Source organism: Ambystoma mexicanum, chromosome 3q (genome assembly GCF_040938575.1).
Source record: "Ambystoma mexicanum isolate Mex_15411 chromosome 3q, UKY_AmexF1_1, whole genome shotgun sequence".
In the NCBI taxonomy this organism is placed as follows: Eukaryota; Metazoa; Chordata; class Amphibia; order Caudata; family Ambystomatidae; genus Ambystoma; species Ambystoma mexicanum.
Window position 1 is genome coordinate 109772586 of NC_090926.1, and position 20014 is coordinate 109792599.

The following is a 20014-nucleotide window of genomic DNA, read 5'->3' on the forward strand; positions in this document are numbered from 1 at the left end:
AAAGGACAAAAGACAAGGTTAGACATACGAACCTGCAGTCTGAAGGCCGTGCTTGTAAAATACGTCACCCTTGCTCTAAAAGGCACACTTACCAGATGCCGGACCGCCGCAGAATCCTCTGCTTCACACCTGGAGCCATTGCAGGCTCTGTTGCTCTGCTGGACCACAATCACACCTATGTGGGGAGAAAGATAGACTTTGTTATAGAGCTGACAACAGGCTGAGAACAAGACAATATCAATACTTCACAATAAACAGAAAACAGAAAGACACCAGAAAGGCGTGGAATCGTTGCAGCTGGACCGGACACCACGTATAAAGGATCAGTGAAGGAACTCGGTCCTCATTCTACATGCGCCCCTGCCAGAAGTAGCAGGACGGAGAGTTCACCCTTAATAATCCACAGGTGAGCCTTAATGGGAGAAAGGTGTTGAGAGGGAATACGCTCGCAGACCAGTACACTTACATCCTCGCATATCTACACAGGAACAGCGTTCCAACTCATCGCAGTAGCCCACTGACTATTTGCAGTGGGAGGAAGTATATCGGGGGGTCCTATGTCCTGGGAGGGCTGCAACCATGCCCCAACGTCCCGCAGAGACCAGGGGAGCGTAACACTCGTCTTTGGCTTGGGTACCTGACTCACACCCAGACCCTGTGTCACCTGTGATCAAGTGACTGCAGCAGCAGTCATGGGGAGACCATCAGAGATCAACCCCAACTCTACTAGATCATTTCCTAACAGAATGTTAGCAAGGACATTGTCCTGAACCAGGACAGGAAGCTTTGCTGTCTTGTCTCCAATCATGAGTGTTACTAAGGCTACAAGCGATAATTTGGGAGGCCTACCAGCTAACCTGGTGGTTCTCAGAGGAGCACCTACATGGTCCTCTGGCTTGAGCAGGGTCCTGTCCACCGCTGTCATGCTTGCCGCAGTGTCTCTCAAACCAGTAGAAGGCTGGCCATTCAAGAGGACACTTCTCAAAAACCTACGGGTGTTCTGTGGGATTGTCGCCAGTACTTCTGCGTACTGGTCCAGGCCCCAAGGGACACTAGGAAAATCTCTATAGGAGCACTGAATGTGATCCCTATAGAGGAGGGGAGGTTAGTGGCCTCCACCTCACACATGGGGTAAGGACAGGTCAGGCTGACAGCCTGGACTCCAAGTGCCTTACCTTTACACTTGGGGTCACCCTTCTTGTGATCCAGAGCCCCACAGTCCCAACAAGGTCCAGGAATACAGGGTACAGTACTGGAACCACTGGGAGCCTGCTTTGCAGCAGGTGGACCACTACTCTTATTCCCACCCATACGTGACTTATCCTCACTAGGTTTTTGGCTCTTAGGAGAGGAAGGTTTTGGTTTACCCGACTGTGATTGCTTTTGGGACTCCTCAGATTTCTGCGAGGTCCCCTTTTCTTTGTCCTTGTCCTTCCCACTCCAGTCCTTAGGAGACCCACTTGTCAGCCAGTCTGGCCAGCTTAACGGGATCCAAAATGTTCTGGTCAGCAGCATACTGCCGCAGCTCTGGTGAACAGGTTTCCGAAAAATGCACAAAAAACAAAAGGTGGGACAATTCAACAAAGTTTTCACCTTGTATCCATCAGTGGCAGCTGCTATCATAGGGCTGCTGGGCGCCGCCCCCCCCAGAAAAGTAAGAGAAAAGCTAAAAGAGATTCAAACAGAGAACTTATCTGATTGAATCTCTTTTAGCTTCTTGAAGCTGCATTTCTTTTGCCAACAGCACAGGGGCGCTGTGGCAAGGCAACATACCACAGTGTGCATGTGTATAACAATAAGGGCCGGGCCCGGCTTTCACAGCGGGGTGCGCGTTCCAATTTGCTCCTCTTTTTTCAATAGTAGAGTGTGTGGAGCTCGTAGCTCCATGCACTCTACGTAAGGCCCTTTAATTAGCAGGCTGGCGGGGTGCTTCAGGGGTGGCACCGCCAGTATAAAATGTGCGCAAACAATGCACTAAGGACATTAAATTGACTCCCTCCCCTGCATGGATACAGTAATGTCATTGGCTGTTTGCCAGCCAATGACAACCATTGCATTGGCTCGCAAACAGCCAATGACATTACTGTATCTATGCAGATCATTGATGCAGGGTGTTTGCGTGCGCCTGCGCCACCTTCACACGTCTCTCCCTGATTCTTTCTGTTGAGGACGACACGACGAGTCACGACGGACTGCTGAGCTGCTGCCCTTTCCAAAGACCACCACCAGCCCAGCAGAGACGGCCTGGTCCACCACGAGCTTGCTTGCCAGCGCCGCGGTAAGTACTACCCAGAATGTTGTTTGTTTCTGTAGTTTGGGCCCGGGGAGTCGGGAGTGTAACACTATGGTCCACGGCCCCAGTCAGCACTGAACGACGTGTAGGCCAAGGCCTACACGTCTTTCAGTGTTGCTGACTGCCATCAACTTGGGGCCTTGTGTCTGTCCCACTCCCACACCCCGAGGGCCAGGGCCTTGGTGGTAGCGGGCCAAGGTGGGGGCGGCCTGGGCCTTTCTTTACCCCCGTTTCATGCCATGGCTCAAGAGCCTTGGGCCAGCGACCGGTCCGCAAGGCCCAGGCAGGCGTGCTGCTGCTGCCCGTACATACTAGAATCTCCAAAATGTGCCATTTTATATTTTCGGCATTTTTCGACAAAAAATGCCGAAAATATAAAACGGCACAAGGAGAGCCTTGGCAGCGTGAAGGAGAGGGCAGGGCCCGACACGGCTGGTGGGAGTGGTTGCCAGGCCTAGCATCATGTGGCCGCGGGCCGCGGCTGCTTTGAATGTCTATGAATAATAGCGAGAATTAGGGAAGCGTCTCCTTGGCTTAGTTTCACTGCAACAGCCTAGCCACTAGCGTGAAGATTGAACCTTTGTTCTTTCCTTCTATACCTACAAACTGCAGCTGAACAGATGGCACATAAATTTGTTGTGCTCACCTTCTAAGGGGAGGTTATGTGGGCTATACAAACTGTGGATACCGGCGAGGGGGAGAGCGTGTGGGGTGGGGTCGGTGGACACAGTTTTTATAATCTTCCACTTTGGAAGCAAAATGTGAGCTGATCGAATTAGAACGTATATCATGACATTAGTAAGCCTGACCGTCAACGACCAAAACTTTACTGCTTTTACACGACCACAAAATCCTTTTGCATATTTATGTGACAATGTTTGAATTGAGCAATACTACCACCGTTTTCTGGGTAGTGAAGGCTCATGACCCAAATTATTAACGTTGGACATATGATGTTGCCACCTGGTATGTGGCCCAAGGAGGGTGGTGCCATTTCTATTAGCGCACCAGGGGAACTCCTTCTGGGTTTTAAGCACCAGTGAAGAGCAGGAAGCGCCATCGAGAGACAGGAGGCTGCCGCGACTGGTGTAGAGAGCAGTTGTGGAGGTGTTGGGGGAAGAGAACAGTGGGCAGCGAGAGGGACCAGGGAAGGAGAGTGGGCTTCTAGGGGCAAGCTAACAAGGGACGACTCTGGGAGTGTGGCACCAGCCAGCAGCATCCGAACGTGGACTTTCGTCCATAAATCCAGCCACTGATCCTGAGAAGCTGAGGAGCTAATGCAGAATTCTCTCCTCTTACCAGAGCTTTAGAGACTATAATGGTTTGATTTGGCCTCCCTAAAGATCCTGAACCAATGGGCGTCATTTGTGTTTGAATCCCTCTTGCATCTTGGCACAGGGTGAATGAGATCTAGACGCAATCAGATTGCTGTTGCTTCCACCCCCTGGTGGATAGTGATGGGTCATTTATAATGCACCTACACACCAGTGTTTCAAGGCGCAACAGAGCCAACCGGACCCGAACCGCAAGTTTGTGTATTGTATTGTGCTGCTTGTCCCCTAAATGCTTCGGCTGGTCACCCGTGCAGGATTCGGCATGGCTGTAGAAAAGGGATTTGGTGTAATTGCAGGAATGTTTCTGGCATGCATGTCTACGAGTGCAACCTAACTGCTGGTAAAGCAGTCAATAGTGGTCTGCAAAAGCACATCTCAGACTGGATTCACCGAAATATTTTGTCTTTAGTTGGTGGCGCTGGAGTGTCTGTGTGGGTGAAATCCATGTAGGGAGGGCTGACCAATGGGGTGACAGCAGCCTGGGCAGGTATTGCAGGTGCGTGCCCGTTGTTCCATAGTGCAGGGAGCTCTGAAAGGAGAAAAGAGAACCTCCACAACCATGCTTTGCAGTGCAGGACTTTGGGATCCACACACCCAAATTTGGCCCATGTACTGGGATAGGGGATGGGAAGGAGTGGACCCCGTCCGCGGGCAACTATAATGGAAGAGTATGGTGGTGTTTCGGGTTTGGGGTACTAAACATCCCCGGAAGGCTGCAACTGACCACGGCCAAGTTCATTGTTGGCTCGAGCTGTTGCCTGCCCCATGTCCTCTCACATGGTGTCTGGGGAACAGTTGGTGAGCTCCATGTGTGCCACTGTTACCTTCGGGATCTATTACCCCGCTTGGTCAGATTGCTTTTGGCTAGATTCCGCATCCCGAACTGCCCCCTCAAGTGTCTCCCCAATAAGTTCTATGCCTTTTTAAGAAACTCTGCAGTGTGAATTCATTGGCAGAGACAGGCAGTGATTGTTTGTAATGCGGTGTCTAATTAGTCATTTAAATTGTCTGAGGGGTCTGATCTACATCTTGAAGATCCTGTGTATCGCCGGCCAGTGGAATATAACAGTGTCGACTTTTTTGCATAGTCACTCAAATCTTCGGAGGTGCAGAAGTAAGTACAGGTGTAAGTGTTCGACCTATAATGTCCAATGTGGGCCCCCTAGAGTCCAAGGGGTCCTCTACATCAAATTCTGTTAGGGAGGGCAGGGCTGCCTGTGGATGGGGCATTCTTCCTACCTCCACGTTTTCACCCTCTCCCTCTGACTCCATGGTGCGCTAAGTGGCAACTACAACTGGCAAGTGAACCAGAGCTTCCAGTCAACCCCTGGCTGCCGGACGACAAACAGCTGGGAAGTTGTGATCCATCGCTCTGTGCAGGGCATCCAGCAGCGGCAGGGCTGTACTCCGTTACCAGAAGGAGAAAAGAACGTGGGTGCCACCATACGATAAAAAGTATAAGCAATGGTTATGTTTCTTTAGTTAAGACTGTACTTGCTGGCATGTACTGCATGAAAGTGTTGCGCTTCGTCACTCTACTGACTACAATGCCGGCTCTCTCTGATGTTTAGGGATATTTTGGTATCTTGCCAAGAAACCTATCATGATCTAGCAACACACATGTGCAAATACAAGAAACGTATATGCATCACGAGGAAAAGGGAGGCATTATCACTGAATTCCTGACTACAGCGAGCGATGCACATGCATACAAAACTGGTGTGCGTCCCCTTCTATGAGGAAAAAGCAATGGCAATGCCAACAGTTTGGACTTTTGTGTAAGCATGGGAAAGCCACTTGCCAGGCACAGCTGTAGCAGAATTAACTACCCGTTGTTGAAGAAGCAGAAACATGGTGCAAGTTCCTGGGCATCTAATAGCAGTGCCTGGCAGAAGCTTACACCGTATGCACAAGGCCTAAATGTTGGCATTGTCAATGCTTGTGTTTGAACAGGATCCCAGTGGCTTTGCCAATTCTGTTTTTAACAGGACTTCAGCAAAGGACACGCAGAGTGCTTATATATCGGGTGCCTGAAGGGCTGCAGCAAATTCATTTTGTAATGTGAGCTCCGCAAAGCGCACTTTTAAAGCCCCAGAATGAAAACATTACAAAAATGTATATATTGCAGCGTTATACAACTGATGACTGGCACATGGTGGTAGTTGCTGGTACTTTCTTTACACATTGTACTAATGATTATTCTGGTGCAGCTTCAATGTTACAAGCAGTTAACTCTCTCTCCTTCATGTGTGAAAACCATTTTAATACTGCTCTGAACCTATGTTGCCATTTCTCAGATCAGTCTCTCACTTTCTCTTTACAGACCATCAGCAACACCTTACATGAACAAATCCAACCAGTCCAGGGTAATTGTGACTAAAAACATCAGACTTCAACCTCCACAGTGCACCTTCCGGGATTTGGATTTCCCATAGCCTGCGAAGGAGTTCATTGCAGTGACCATTCTCCAGAACGAGATGAAATAGCATGTGTCTTTTGTAGGGTTTGGTGCTCAGGGCACTCCAACTCTGTTTGTGTTCATCTGTAGTAAAGAAGGCACACAGCTATCTTGTTTAATTTTTTTTTAAAAGAAGCCCATGTTTGTGGGGATTAACGAGGTGGGGAAAATCCGATGAACAGTACAGACTACAGAATGGCATCTATGACTAGCTGAGAGGGTGGAATGTGAAAATGAAAAGTCATACATATAATGCAAAAAGGCCTGCTTATGGTTCAACGGAAGCAAACCTGTCCATTTGGAAACTGTTTTTCGAAGGATAGGAATGGGTGGTGGTTCCCACTTACCTCATGATGTCCTGCTATCTTCCAGTTGAATGGTATACAGTAATTTGTTTTACCGCTGAAAAATCCCACAGTCCTTTAAACATCAGAATACCTTCTTTGTAATCTTCACCATTGCTCCCACAGTGCTTGGGAGGGGTTGGGGTTGTGTGATGCAGTCAGAAATATCTCCCTATATTGTAAACAATGGGCCTCATTACAACTCACCCAGTATGGAAACAACGGTGGTGGTAAACCCGCCGCCACTGTTGTTTCCATACTGGGTAATCACGACTCCTGCAGGCGGAGGCGTCAATCCCGCCAGGTCTGACCTAGCGGGTTTAAAACCGCCCGCCTGCAGGTGGATGAGGAAACACCGGCACCATCACGAGATGGTGCCGGTGTTTGCATGATCTCCATTCAATTGAGTCCTCCGGGACTCAATGGGAATGGGGATTTACACCATTCCACCTCCGGAATTCCTGGGTCACCCTGGGTTGTAATGCCCCGGTAATTCTGGGAATCACGGAGGCAGAATGGTAATACGAGTCCGGCGGTAACCAGGCGGTTTTACCACCTCGGTTACTGCCAGACTCGTAATGAGGCCCAATGTTTTTTTTAGAACAGTATTAACAGAACAAACTTGCCCCATTTCTTCCATAAGTACTCATTTGCCAAACAAGCTGCAATACGTACTGTGTGTCTGGTGTCACATTTGCTACTGGGCATGTGTGTTAACGCATGCATAGATAACATCAGCAATTATACTCAACTGTACTGGTCGATGATAAGTACAGCAGAGTTGTGTATAATTGCAGATGTTATCTGTGTCTTTTACAGACTAATTATACTTATGTTTTATTAAAGAGCATACCTAACAATGACTACATGATCCCATACACATATAGATGTACATAATCATGTTGCTTATTAACAGGTGTCAATCTTGCCGAAAATGAATTCAGTGGACCAATTACTCTCAAAACCATTTTCCGGACTCGCACATAGTGAAAAACTGGAGGTGAAAAGACTAGGGCCTGACCGCCCAGATTTAAAAATTGAACAGTCCGCAAAAGATAGGGGAAAGGGTTACACACGCATATTTTCCGTGGTGTGGTATGAAAAGAAGACATGGCTCACTGGTAGCATTGCTAAGCGGTCTTTGTTCTGCTTCCCTTGCCTGCTGTTTGGAGGTGAAACGGCCTGCACAAAAACAGGAGTCACTGACTTAAAGCATTTGTCAGAAAAAAGCAAGAGACATGAATCGTGCAAATCTCAGATTGAGAATATATTAAAGCTGCGCATGTTGGGAAGTGTAAACATTGCAACACAGTTGGATGATGCCTGTCGCCGGAGCGTGATGAGGCATAATGAGGATGTGGATAAAAACTGATACATCTTGTAAAAGTTAATCGACTGTGCGTTTTTGTGGTGCGCTTGAATTGGCTTTACATGGCCATGATGAAACTGAAGATTCTTTGAATCCTGGTGTATTTAGAGGCCTGGTGGATTTTGTATCCAGCATAGACAGTGCAATGGAACTACACTTAAAAAATGCAACAGTATTCAAGGGCACTTCAAAAACAGTTCAGAATGAACTGCTGGACTGCATGCTCATGGTCACCAGAGAGATCATTGTAGAGCAGTAAAAATGCACAGATTATGTGGCTATTCAGGCAGACGATATAACTGATGTTTCCACTAAGACTCAGTCTGTGCTAGTCTATTGCTACATTGATGAACGATGCAGAATTGAATTATGGATTCACTCATCTGAAAGACTCTAGTGCGCAGACCGTTGCTACTGCCATAATGGAAAAATTGGACGAAGTATTCCCTGATGGTGCAAGTGTAATGAGGGGGGTGTCTGGTGGAGTCCAAAAGAAAGTAGCTGAAGTGTATCCAAATGCACATTATGTACATTGCTATGCACACCAGCTTAACCTCATCATTGAACAGGCTGTTTCCAAAATCTCAGAAGCTCGAGTTTTCTTTTGTGATATCTCTGGCTTCTGTACATTTTATTCTAGTTCTCCAAAAAAGAACCGAAGTTCTAGATGAGATATCAGATAAAAGACTTCCAAAACCATCTCGCACTCGCTGGAGCTACCATATTCGGGTAGTAGAAGCCATATATCAGCACAGGGAAGCACTCCGTGGATGCTTTGAGATCATTTGTGAAAGACGGACTGATTTTGAGGGGGTTACTGTGCATGAGGCCCGGGGATTCATTCGAACTCTGAAAGAGAATGAGTTCCTTATCTTCCTTTTTTTGTTCAATGACATAATGCCCCATGTGGACATTCTATATAACCAGCATCAGAAGCGAGACATTTACTCTGTGTATGTGCAGAAAGCTACTGTAACTTTTATCAAGTGCATTGGCAGAGTACGTGAAAGGACTGACAATCTGGAAGCTAAACTCCCATCAGAGGCAACATTTTCAAGTCGCAATGTAAATATGAACACTTTGAATCGTTTGGCTAAAGAAGTATGTGATATTATAGTTACACAAGCCCAAGAACACTTTGCATTTACTAACCACTTGGAGTGGGCCAAATTGTTGCAGAGTGACCTATTTCAAACACATGGAAAGTCTTTTCCCAATGATGCACTGAATGCAACTGTCCAAGCGTACCCCATGTTAAACAAGGAAAGACTGCGCACTGAGCTTTCAATTGTTTATGAGAGACCAGAATTCTGCAGTTCAAGTAGGGCAATTTCTTTAGTAAAATTGTTAATTGAAAACAATCTTGAAGAAGCATTTAGTGAGACATTGCAGTTATTAAAAATTCTGATTACTATACCCATGACAACAGCTGAGTCTGAGCGATGTTTCTCCACCCCGAAGCGAGTTAGAACATTCTTGAGAAACACAATGACTGAGGATCGTCTGAATGCTTTGGCCATGCTGTCCATGGAAAAACAACTAATTCAAGAGATCCCTGACTTCAATACACGGACTGTTGATAAATTTGCCTCTCTGAAAAATAGACGTGCACAATTTGTGTACAAACTTTCAAAATGATTGACCAGTGAATGTTCTGTTACAACACGCTATTTGCAGTTATTTTGTGGGTTACCTTGAATTCTTTCTTTCAATGGCCTTATATGTTAGGATTTTGTGTAAGGTTGCAGTGATCTATTTGACAGAACAGTGAGAAATGTGAAGTATGTTTTGATGTTATGGTTGTTGGTTGATAATAAAGCACTCAACATAATAAACTTAGTAAACTACTTCTGTTGCATTTTTCTCCATGCAATATGTATGTGCTATTTCTGAGACCTGTGCATTCCACGTGTTGCAACTTTGAGCAACTGAAGCAATGGCAACTCAGCGAGGCAGACAGCCATTAGAGGTAGGACAAATGTCGCATTAATTAAGTGGTTAAAAACTAAAGTAATATTTTAGCTTAGGTTCCCCCTTTCAGAAAATGCCTAAAATCCCACCTTAGTAAGAGGATGAACGCATGTGAATGCCATTAACAGCATGACAAACATGTTTCCATCATTACTGACTATATAATGAATTTCTTTATGCATACACCATAGTACCAGCTATTCTCAATACAAGCTGCTGTAAAATACACCATCACACTTGCCCACGTAAGAATAGTGTACCACCATTAATATGTAAAACCGAATGCTTTTTTTCATATTTCGGTGTTTTTTTTTAACAGTAAATTGCACATTTTGTAGGCCATTTTTCCAAAAATGTCATGGGGGGAGAACCGCCCGCCCCCCCCTTGGGGGGTTGGGCTCGCGCGCTGCGCGCGCTCACTACAAAATTCGCCCTGGGAAATTTACACCCCACCAGCTTTCCAACTCACCAGCCGCCACTGGTATCCATCAATCCACCCCATCATGTTCATATGTGCAGCACTCACCCAGTCAACCCAAGACACATTCTCTCTCTCTTCTTAAAATCCCTGAACCTTTTAAGGTATTGGGTAGGTGTCTTGCCAAACTTGGCAATCAAAGCAGACTTCATGCACTCATACTGACCCCTTTCTTCATACTCAGTTTCAGAATACAGTCATACCCAGTCTGAGGCACTCTGCTTAACAAACACTTAGCCCAATCTCTCTTATTAACATCATGAATTACACAAGCCATTTCAAACGCTTCAATCCACTGGAGTATATCAGAACCCTCCACATACACACCCACCAAATCTTTCATAAACTTGGTGGCTGGGGACCTGACACTCTCAACTGGTTTAGCTGGTTTAGTCTCCACTCTAGCTTTCTCGGTTCGCTGACATTCAGTGTCCTTGTCTTTGAGTTCAAGATCCCTGTTCTTGAGTTCCACTTGCTGTGCCAACTCCTCTTTCTTAACCTCAGCCTCTATTTCCAACTTGCGGTATTCAAAGGCCAATTTCATCCTTAATAACTCAAGTTCCACAGAATTGCTGGGGGTCAGAACAGAGGCAGCAGGAATGGTGGCATTCTCAGAATCAGATTCAGCAACAACCCCAGGGGCAGAGTCCTCATTGGTTACACCCTCCAACCCTCTTCACGAGCTTCACAATCAATCTGGTAGTCCACCAGGGCAGCTCTCAGCTCAGCCCTAGACTTATCCACAAAGTCTAACTCCCTGGCTTCACAAGCACTCTGGAGAGCCTCCAACCTCACCCTAGTCCATTTACCATGTGCAATAGATTCCATTGCTTGTAATGCAGTTATCTAGCACACAACTAAACCTCAATTTAACAAAGTGCAGATATTTTGTAAGTGGCTCGGTTATACGCTGATTCTTAAAACCATAAGCATCCCACGGCTGCCACCAGTGTAAAGACTGGAGGGGGGTGTCTGTACTCCTGCTCGCTATATGGCAGAGGAGAGGCACAGAGGACCGCAGCCAAGATTCTCTATAGGGTAGCGCAGGTCGAGCAATCAAGGCCTAGCTGCTCAGGAGGTGATGCAGGCTGGTTCTCAAGTACAGTGTAGTCCCCAAGCACTCACAAAGGAATGTCCGCACACTATATTAGTTAAAACACAGTCTTTTTATAATTAAGGTTCAAGTTTATACACAATCACAATAACTCACTTTGTGCTCAGTTAATCTTCAATGGCAAACATATACAGTTCTAAGTGGTACCACAATTATTATCAGATTTCATTAAAGTGCATCAACTGTACTCTGGTCAAATGTCACACAAATCAATTAATAAAGGTAACCAACAATAGACATAGGAGGAAAAGCAGTTGGTTAGAACAATTGGCAGAATTCTGGCCCCTACCACTAGACACAGTTCTGTGTGGAGATCCCCCACCTGGGAAACCTGTATAATAAAGATATACTACAAGCCCAGTCCATATATTGTTCAATGAGTCTTATTCCCTTGTAAAATGTTTCTACCACCCCAATTTACCTAGAATAGCAGAATTCCTTGAGGAGGCGTTGAGGGATCCTTCTTGAGTGACTCCCTTTAAAGCAAGAGCCACGGATCATAGATGGGCTTCGAAGAAAGTGAACTCGGCGTCGAGAATCCTCAATGGAAGTTCGGCGGCGTCGAGGCAGCAGGTTTGGTCCTGGCGGTGCTCGTCGACGACAAGTCGAAGACGTCCTGCAAGGATGAGGCGTGCGGGGCACCTCGATGTCGATAGTTCAGGACCGCAAAGAGTTTGTGAAGAACTGTGGCCAAGCAAGGGCGTCGAGTCGTCCGGCGTCTCTACGGTCTTTGGGTGGTGGGAAACCCACCGGCGGATGCTCCTCTGCGTGTCGACGGCCTGGCCTTCTCCGGCAGGATAACGCGGTGCGGACAAGTGCGTCCGGGAATCAAATGTCTTAATCAAGGGAGAGTGCGGCTCTGGTCTCTGATGGCATGGCGTGAAGCGGTCCCCGCTTCTGGGCAACACAGCTTTGACGGGCCTCCAGTGGTTATAGCAAACCTGCGAACCCTGGTCGACGACGGTGGATGGAATGTCCAGTGCTTATTTTCGTTCTCCTCAGCGGTCCCCATCTCCGGTTGGCATCCTGTCAAGGGTCTGACTTCCAGGGAGCTTTGGCAAAGGTTAGCAGTGCTCGATGGTCCCTCGGAGCTCGGGAAGAGGGCACCTAACCAGACCTTCTCTTGGATCAGTATCGACGTCACAGCGGCTTTCAGATTGCAGTGAAGGTAACAGCAGTCAACCATCTTCTTTGGGCTTGGCTTCGAGATCAAGCATCAGGTTCGACTTCAGCTTCTGAACAAATCCTAGCAGTGAGAGGCCTCGAGATATGCTAGTTGGTCTCCCATTCATTCTGCTACGTCACACTCAGGTAACCAATCACTCAGAAGGGCATTCAGCTGTCAGTCAGCTAATCAGGCATACAGTGCATTCAGGCCATTCTCCTCCCTCTCAGACACTCACAGCAAGGAATGTGTATTGGGGCCAGTACCCAGCCATTCGACACTATACACTATATTCATACCAGTTTCGGGCAGGGCTGTCTCAGTCATTGTGTTTCATACTAGAAACCAGACATCCACAACAGGAAGTGCATATTAGTCACATTCACCCAGGTCCCAACCACAGGATGTACCCACAACATACAGTCACTGGGAAGGCACCAGCCAGTCTGGCATGGACCTCACCGCAATACCATATGGAACTTCCATCCAGCAGCCAGTCAGGGGGGAGGGACAGAGTCAGTGCTTACCAGGTCTTTGGGAAAACAAGGTAACAGGCAATAGAAAGCAATAGAAAGCAAGAGGCCACAGGGGCCATCTTGTTTCCTATCAGTAATCAACTGATTCCAATGGCAGGGCCTGGGTATCCCAAAATGGAGGATACTCAGTGCACCTGTCAAATTCAGCATGGAGCTGCCACCAGCCCATACCCTGCTCTGTGTGCCACACACAGGTGCCCAAAAATATACACTAGGGGCACAGGGTTGTACCCCCACTCATGGGTGCCATAAGAGTATCCCATGGGTCTGTACACCAAACCAGAAATAGGAAAAGCTGCACTGCTAGGAGTCCCACATGGACTCCTGGGCAGAAAACAATACAGAACACAAAGCAAAAAGGACTGCAGGACAAGGATATGGAAGCCCTGTCCCTCCAATACATTTCCAGCATCACACCTACACATCTACTGCATGTTGCATAGCACCTGCATCAAACACAAGCTCCTGCATTGCATAGACCTTACACAAAAATGACAACCAGCCCCGGATGGAAGTCAAATAGTACTGTCCGTGGCCCATGTAGGAAGCATGTCACCATACATTACATGTCAATCACTATGACTAAAAGCACACATGTGTCACAGGATGCAACAATGCCTGTGTGTTGCAATACAGTGAAGGAAGGCACATGGATACATAATGCTAGGTCACTTTGACATCACACAAGTGAATAGGCATGTAGAAGGCTGAAACAGGGCTCAGAAGGGTGTGGGTGCAGTGCAGCACATGTGTACGGTCTCAACTGTCAATCGAAACACAAACGCAGTTATGTCAATGTTGTGTGATGATGGCAGTGTAAGGGCAATTGCAGTCATCATGTGCAAAGGTGCAAAGTGTTGGCAGTGGATTGTCGGGATACAGTAACCCCCACACCCCACCGTTCGCGGAATGGCCGGGAGGCAGTGCATGTCTCAGAATGGTGGATCAGATAACTCTGTTGTAGCAGACAGTGTGGGCAGGTGTCTATTGCATCACCTCAGTCATCTGAGAATACAGCAGATGAGAGGACAGAAAGCACAAAACATGAGTAATCATCAGAAGTTCACCAAGACACAGAGAAGCTACAACACCAGTTGCACAGAGGCAGAGAGGCTGTATCAAAGGGAGTCCTACACTCGAGACAGAAGAGGACACCCAAGAAATGGGCGTGATAAGGCACTGACCCGGAGTGAGCAGGAAAGGATGACCAAATACCATGAGACGTATGAAATACCGGAGATGGAGTAGAATGAGTAGCTTGACATGAACCCATAGGGGCTTGCTGGGAATGCACATGTTCCATGAATGAACACTCATGTCCACTGTGAGCCTGTGCCATTTCATGAGTCCAAGATGTGAATCACCAGTACCATGGAGACAGTGAGCTGCTGGGGGATGGAGAGGCAAGGAAGCATGCCCCTGAGGGGAACCAGCTCGCAGGGTGACCTTACAGAGATGTCAGTCATGTGACAACATAGGCCGAGTGTTGAGTGGAAGATCAGCACAGGCTATCAGCAAACATGTCTGGGAGCAAGGATAGGGTTGTCCCTGATGAGTGTCTTGCATGTAAGGAGGGTGCAGGTGTCTAGAGGAGGATTGGCTCTGTGTGCAGCACATGGCCTGCATGCAGACTGCATCACAACAAGCATGCATCAGTCAAGCATCGCATGGGTCACACATGGCACTCATGAATACATAGCCTGAACTGGCAGTCAATCACAACACAACACACAAGCAAAACACACATGGGCTGGACGCACACGCATCAACGCTCACCGGACGTTGCATCAAAATTCGGCATCTCTCCCACTCCTTGGATTTGAGCCTCATCGATGAACCCTCAAGCTATCGCATCATGAGTAGTGAGTACATTGTCTGCTGATGCTGGACCACCGCAGTCACCAGAGTTGAGGCGTAATTAGAAGCCTGCTTGTTTTTTGCACAGCGTCAGAGGTCAGTCCAACGCTTATAGCAATCATCAGCAGTGTACTTCTCAAATCTCATGGCACTGACACTTTCCACAATACGCTGCCAGTGGGCCTTACGCTGGGCAGGTGTAGTTTGGCACCCTGGCCCCACCAGCATTTTGCAGTTGTGTCCCGCCACGTAGCCCACAAGTGCGTCCAGTTCTACTTTATAGAAACTCTTCTTCCTTGACGTGCCAGAGGCCTGAGCCGTGTCTGGGGTCCCATCCTCTTGCGCAGAAACACGCTTCCTCCTCTTGGTGGGTTGTGCAGACCCTGAGTGGCTATTGTCACTCTGGTCAGTAGGGGCAGGGTGTTACGCTCACCTGGCTTCCACAGAGGCGTTGATCGGAACTGGACAACTGCGGTCTCCACCAATGTGATGCGTAGGGCCGAGATGACGAACTGGACTGGCCCACCTACCTTCGTTTGCTTGGCCCGTAGGAATATTCTTCTGTAAATGGAGAAAGGGAATTAACCACCCGTGGGGTTGAGCGTAAATTCCCCCACCCCCGCTGTTCTCCCCACAGATCACCTTTGATGTCCCCTCTTATAGTCTCACCTGATGGTTTGAAAAGATGAGCTCTCCATCCTGCATTGAGCGCAGGGAGGCGTCGATAACCGGTTGCTTCACTGGCTCAAAGGAATTGGTGAGTTCCAGAACAATATTGACTCCGAAAAGTATGTAGTTCGTAAGAGTTCACATGTCTGACTTTCACTCTTGTCCGATTCCTTGCAGTTTGCAGCTTGACCCCAGCGAAGAGTTCTCGTGGTAGCTGACGAAGTTCAGGTAAGGATTTGGCTTATCCTATACAGTTCAATAAAATAAGGCCAGAATATAACCTGTGGCTTGTTCCCTTATTCAGGTGTGGAGAGAAAATATGAAGTTCGGGGAATAATGCCTCCGGCGGTAAAATTGGGTAAGTCTATTGTGGTGAGAAGATTTCCCCTTGTTTGTCCCTTCGTCTCACCTTGTTGTCCTTTTGTTCCCCTTAGGGGCCGGGGTACGGCGAGGATGCAATGGAGACTGCGCCGACCCGTGAAGAGGAATAGTACCCCCGGCGGTACTCAGGTAAGTCTATGGGGGTAGTTACTATTGCCTCTGTTTATTCCCTTGGCTCACCTTTGCTGTTCTTGTGTTCCCCTTAGGTGCCAGAGTGCGGCGGGAACGTGCAGAAGGATGCGGTGGATCGTGAGAATGCTACGAAGGCCGGTGAGTTCAGCGCGGCGCTGCAGCAGGCGAGGCGGCGCGCGTAAAATGCTTCTTTCTTCCAGCTCGAAGGCGCGGTGGATCCGGAATTCAGGTAAGGATCGAAGGTTTTGCTCTTATTATAACCTCTTCTCCTTCTGTTCCTCCCTTTTTCTAGGAGCTGCAGACTCGAGGCGGGCGTGGCAGAAGACTGGATGAAGGCTTGCAGACACGGTGAGCGTTACGCTGCTGGATGCAGAATAACGCAAAGTGTGTGCTGCTCTTCGGGCGTGGTTTAAATAGCCTCCAAAGTAGTCCCAGGTAAGTATTCCTCCCCAGCCCCACCCGAGTAAAAAAATAGTCCCTAGGTAAAATAGTCCCTTCCAAGCCTCATTTGGAGCTCTGCAGCATGGTCTGCATCAGGTAAACTTGCAGCATGGTCTGCCTCAGGTAAGTTCAACTCTATGAGCCTGGCGCCTATGGTGCCAGGACTGACTCTCCACATGAGCCTGGCGCCATAGGCGCCAGGACCACACCCAAACAGCCCCTAGCAGCGGGGTTTGGGCTTGCTCAAAATAACTTGATGCCTGCTTCCGGGATTGCTGGACCTGGTCTGGTTCCCCGGGGGTAGGCATCATGACACAGGGGTGCTAGTGGACTGGCCAATGGGAGTAGGCAATGGTATGAAGAGGGAAGGCTTGACTTGAGTCATTGGCTGCTAGGTGCTGTCGCCAGGACCCAGCGGTACGACTGCCTCGGTGCCAAGGGCTGTGACCGACACAGTCTTGGTTGGCAGACTCACAGCCGGGGTGGTGTTGGCTGCATCTGCCCCTGCAGCTTCCACCACCTGGCTACACAGGGCATAAGATGTCACCACTGCCCCAGAAACACGTGGCTTGGTCACAGCAACCTTAGACACACGTGGTTTGACCTTCCTGACCTGGAAATCTGCCTGCGAGTCCTCCTGTGCTAATGCAGCTAGTGCTGGCTGACCCCGGGCCTGGGTGGTGGTGGCCACAGCTGCACCTGCAGCTTCCACTACCTGGGAGTCCGTGACAGCAGATGACACTGCCTGTCGGGTCAGATGGGTACCGGGGATGTGTGCAGCAGCAGCATCTCCCTGAGCTGCGGGCGGTGGTGGCATGGCTGTCCCAGCATGTGGCTGGACATCCTGCCCCTGTGGAACACCCTGACCACGTCCCCCTCCGTGGCCATCTGGGCCTCCCTGGACTCCCTGGCCACGTGCCCCAACACGCTCATCTCTGGGAGGTCGCTCAGCTGTGCCGCCCTTATCTTTTGGTGGCCTCCCAACCATGGCACTTATGGACTAGTGCGAATGGGAGGTGCACACAACAATTGTCCTGGGCAATTGGGGTAAAGGGGGCAGGGTACGTGATGGTAAACGCACCCCTGTGCTCCTGCGAGACTGTCTGTGACCCCTGGGGAGAAATGACGGGTCATGCAACGCTCAGGCACAACAAAAACAAAACAAACATGCACGCAATAAATGTCCCGCAGTATGGTGTGGCACCCAGGAACACAAAAAATGCATACGCGTGGAACACGCAGGCTACTCTGACCTCAAAAATGAGGTACGGGACACACAGGGGCAACCACAGTGGGGAAAAAAAAGCATGCCCGACTCACTGTCTGCCTTGCGTGGAAAAGAAAAACACACGCGCAGGCAACTTCCCCAGCAAAACAAGAAGTACGAACTGTAACCGCAGTGAAGATATCACGTGTGAAGCCACAAGAAGAAGTAACACACGCATCGGTCCCCACGAATAGCACATACAGCGAACTGGTGTCCCACGCAGACCTTTAACCCGTACTGAAGGCAACGCCCGCGTGCCTCACGTCACTTAGGCACTAATGCGCTAATGGCCTTTCCTCGAATTGCACGCTAACGCGCTGTTTTTCACGTGCAGAGTCACTCTGCATCAAGCTGGCCACGCAAAAACACACGGAAAACCACGCTCATGCCCACAAGGCCATTTACCTGCCCCCCAACACCCAGAGCTGCCTCCTATGAACCATCTGCTGCTGCCAGCCCTCTCAGTGTGCCTGCTACCAACATGCCCTGCAATTTGGTGCCTGCACAGAAGACATTGCCATTGGTCCTGTTGCTGCGACCACCTCTGCTGACACAGAAGACTCCGGTCTGCTGTACCACCGCTCCACAGCCCAGCCCCAGGACCCAGTTGCCCACCCACACCTGCCTCAGGGGTTGCCATGTCGGACTAAACACCATCTGGGGCCAGTGGCAACCTCCCGGCAGAGAGGCAGAGGGCTGCCAGCTTCACTGCCAATGAAGTTCACATCCTGGTGGAGCAAGTCCTGGGGAATTATGATGCCCTCATCTCAACATCGCGCACCAACAAGGAAGGACGGCGGAGGATCTGGGAGGACATCATGGTTGCCATCCACAAGGAGGGGGTGGCACCCCGCAACTACAAGCTTGTCCTGAAGCGCTGGGAGGACTTCAGGTCCAGGACCCTCAACAAGGCCCGGTGCCTTGTCGAGGCAGAGGATGAAGTGGGGCGATGGGGCCAGTTGAGCAACAACCAGATGAGGGACCCGGAGCGCATAGGCCCAGCGCTTCACCACCAGGTCCTACTGTTGCAGACCCGTCTGGAGTCGAGTAGTAAGCGTCCATGTGTTCTTGTCCAGCGTAGTGCATTTTGAGGTGTGGATGGAGTGTGCACCTTGTCTTATGTCTGGCATGCCCCATGTATGGATGTCTGTGTGCAGGGACATGACAGTGATGCATGTGAGTCCAGCCAAGCGTGTTCCACATCAATGGTGTCTGTGTTGCAAATCATGATGTGCAGCAGCACGTGACGATGCACACATGTTTGCATGCCTGTGTCTGGACTTGGCATAGTGTGTGTGTGTCTGACTGGAAAACTCTATGGATGCATGACACATGACCATCACGATGCATGAATTGACCGATGCGGCCTAGTTGTCTAGCTGCTCATCGTGTCCCTCTGGACTACCCGACGGCTGCTCTCCCCGCTCGTCTCTTTTGGAACGTAGCCGGAGAGAGCAGCTTGCCGGCAGTCCAGCTGCTGCTTTTTGACCCCAGCCGGTCCGTGGGGCCTCATGTGAGTTGACTTGTTTTTGTTTAAAATTGTTTGCACTCTGAGCGTTTTATTCTGTGCCCCCTCCCACCTCCCCTTGTAGCCTCTTCCTGGTTCCCCTCCTCCCTCCCGCCTCCCTGCCCGCCCACTCCCCCTCTAATTGGTGCCTGCAGGTGTCCCTCTGGACTACCCGACGGCTGGTCTCCCCGCTCGTCTCTTTTGGAACGTAGCGGGTGAGAGCAGCTCGCTGGCAGTCCAGCTGCTGCTTTTGGATCCCAGCCGGTCCGTGGGGCCTCATGTGAGTTGACTTGTTTTTCCTGTTTTTGTTTAATATTGTTTGCACTCCGAGCGCGTTGTTCTGTGCCCCCCCACCCCTGCCCTTGCAGCCTCTTCCTGGTTCCCCTCCTCCCTCCCGCCTACCTGCCCGCCCACCCCCACCCCTCCCCCTCCCCTTGGGTGCACTTGTGTCTTATACTGAACCTCCTGGGCAGCCCCCTGCCCGGCAGCCCCCACGGCTAAGGACCCCTTAGGCAAAGGGCGGCTCCCACGGCTGCGGCTCCTGTTGTGTCTGCAGGTGTCCGCAGGGGACACCTGTTGCCTGCCAGTACCAGTATCTGTTGATTTGTCCCACTCGCCCCCTGCCTACCCCTCCTCAGATTCATTAACCTGTCTGTGCCTTTCCCCCCTTTTTGGTTTAATACGCACTATACCTGTAT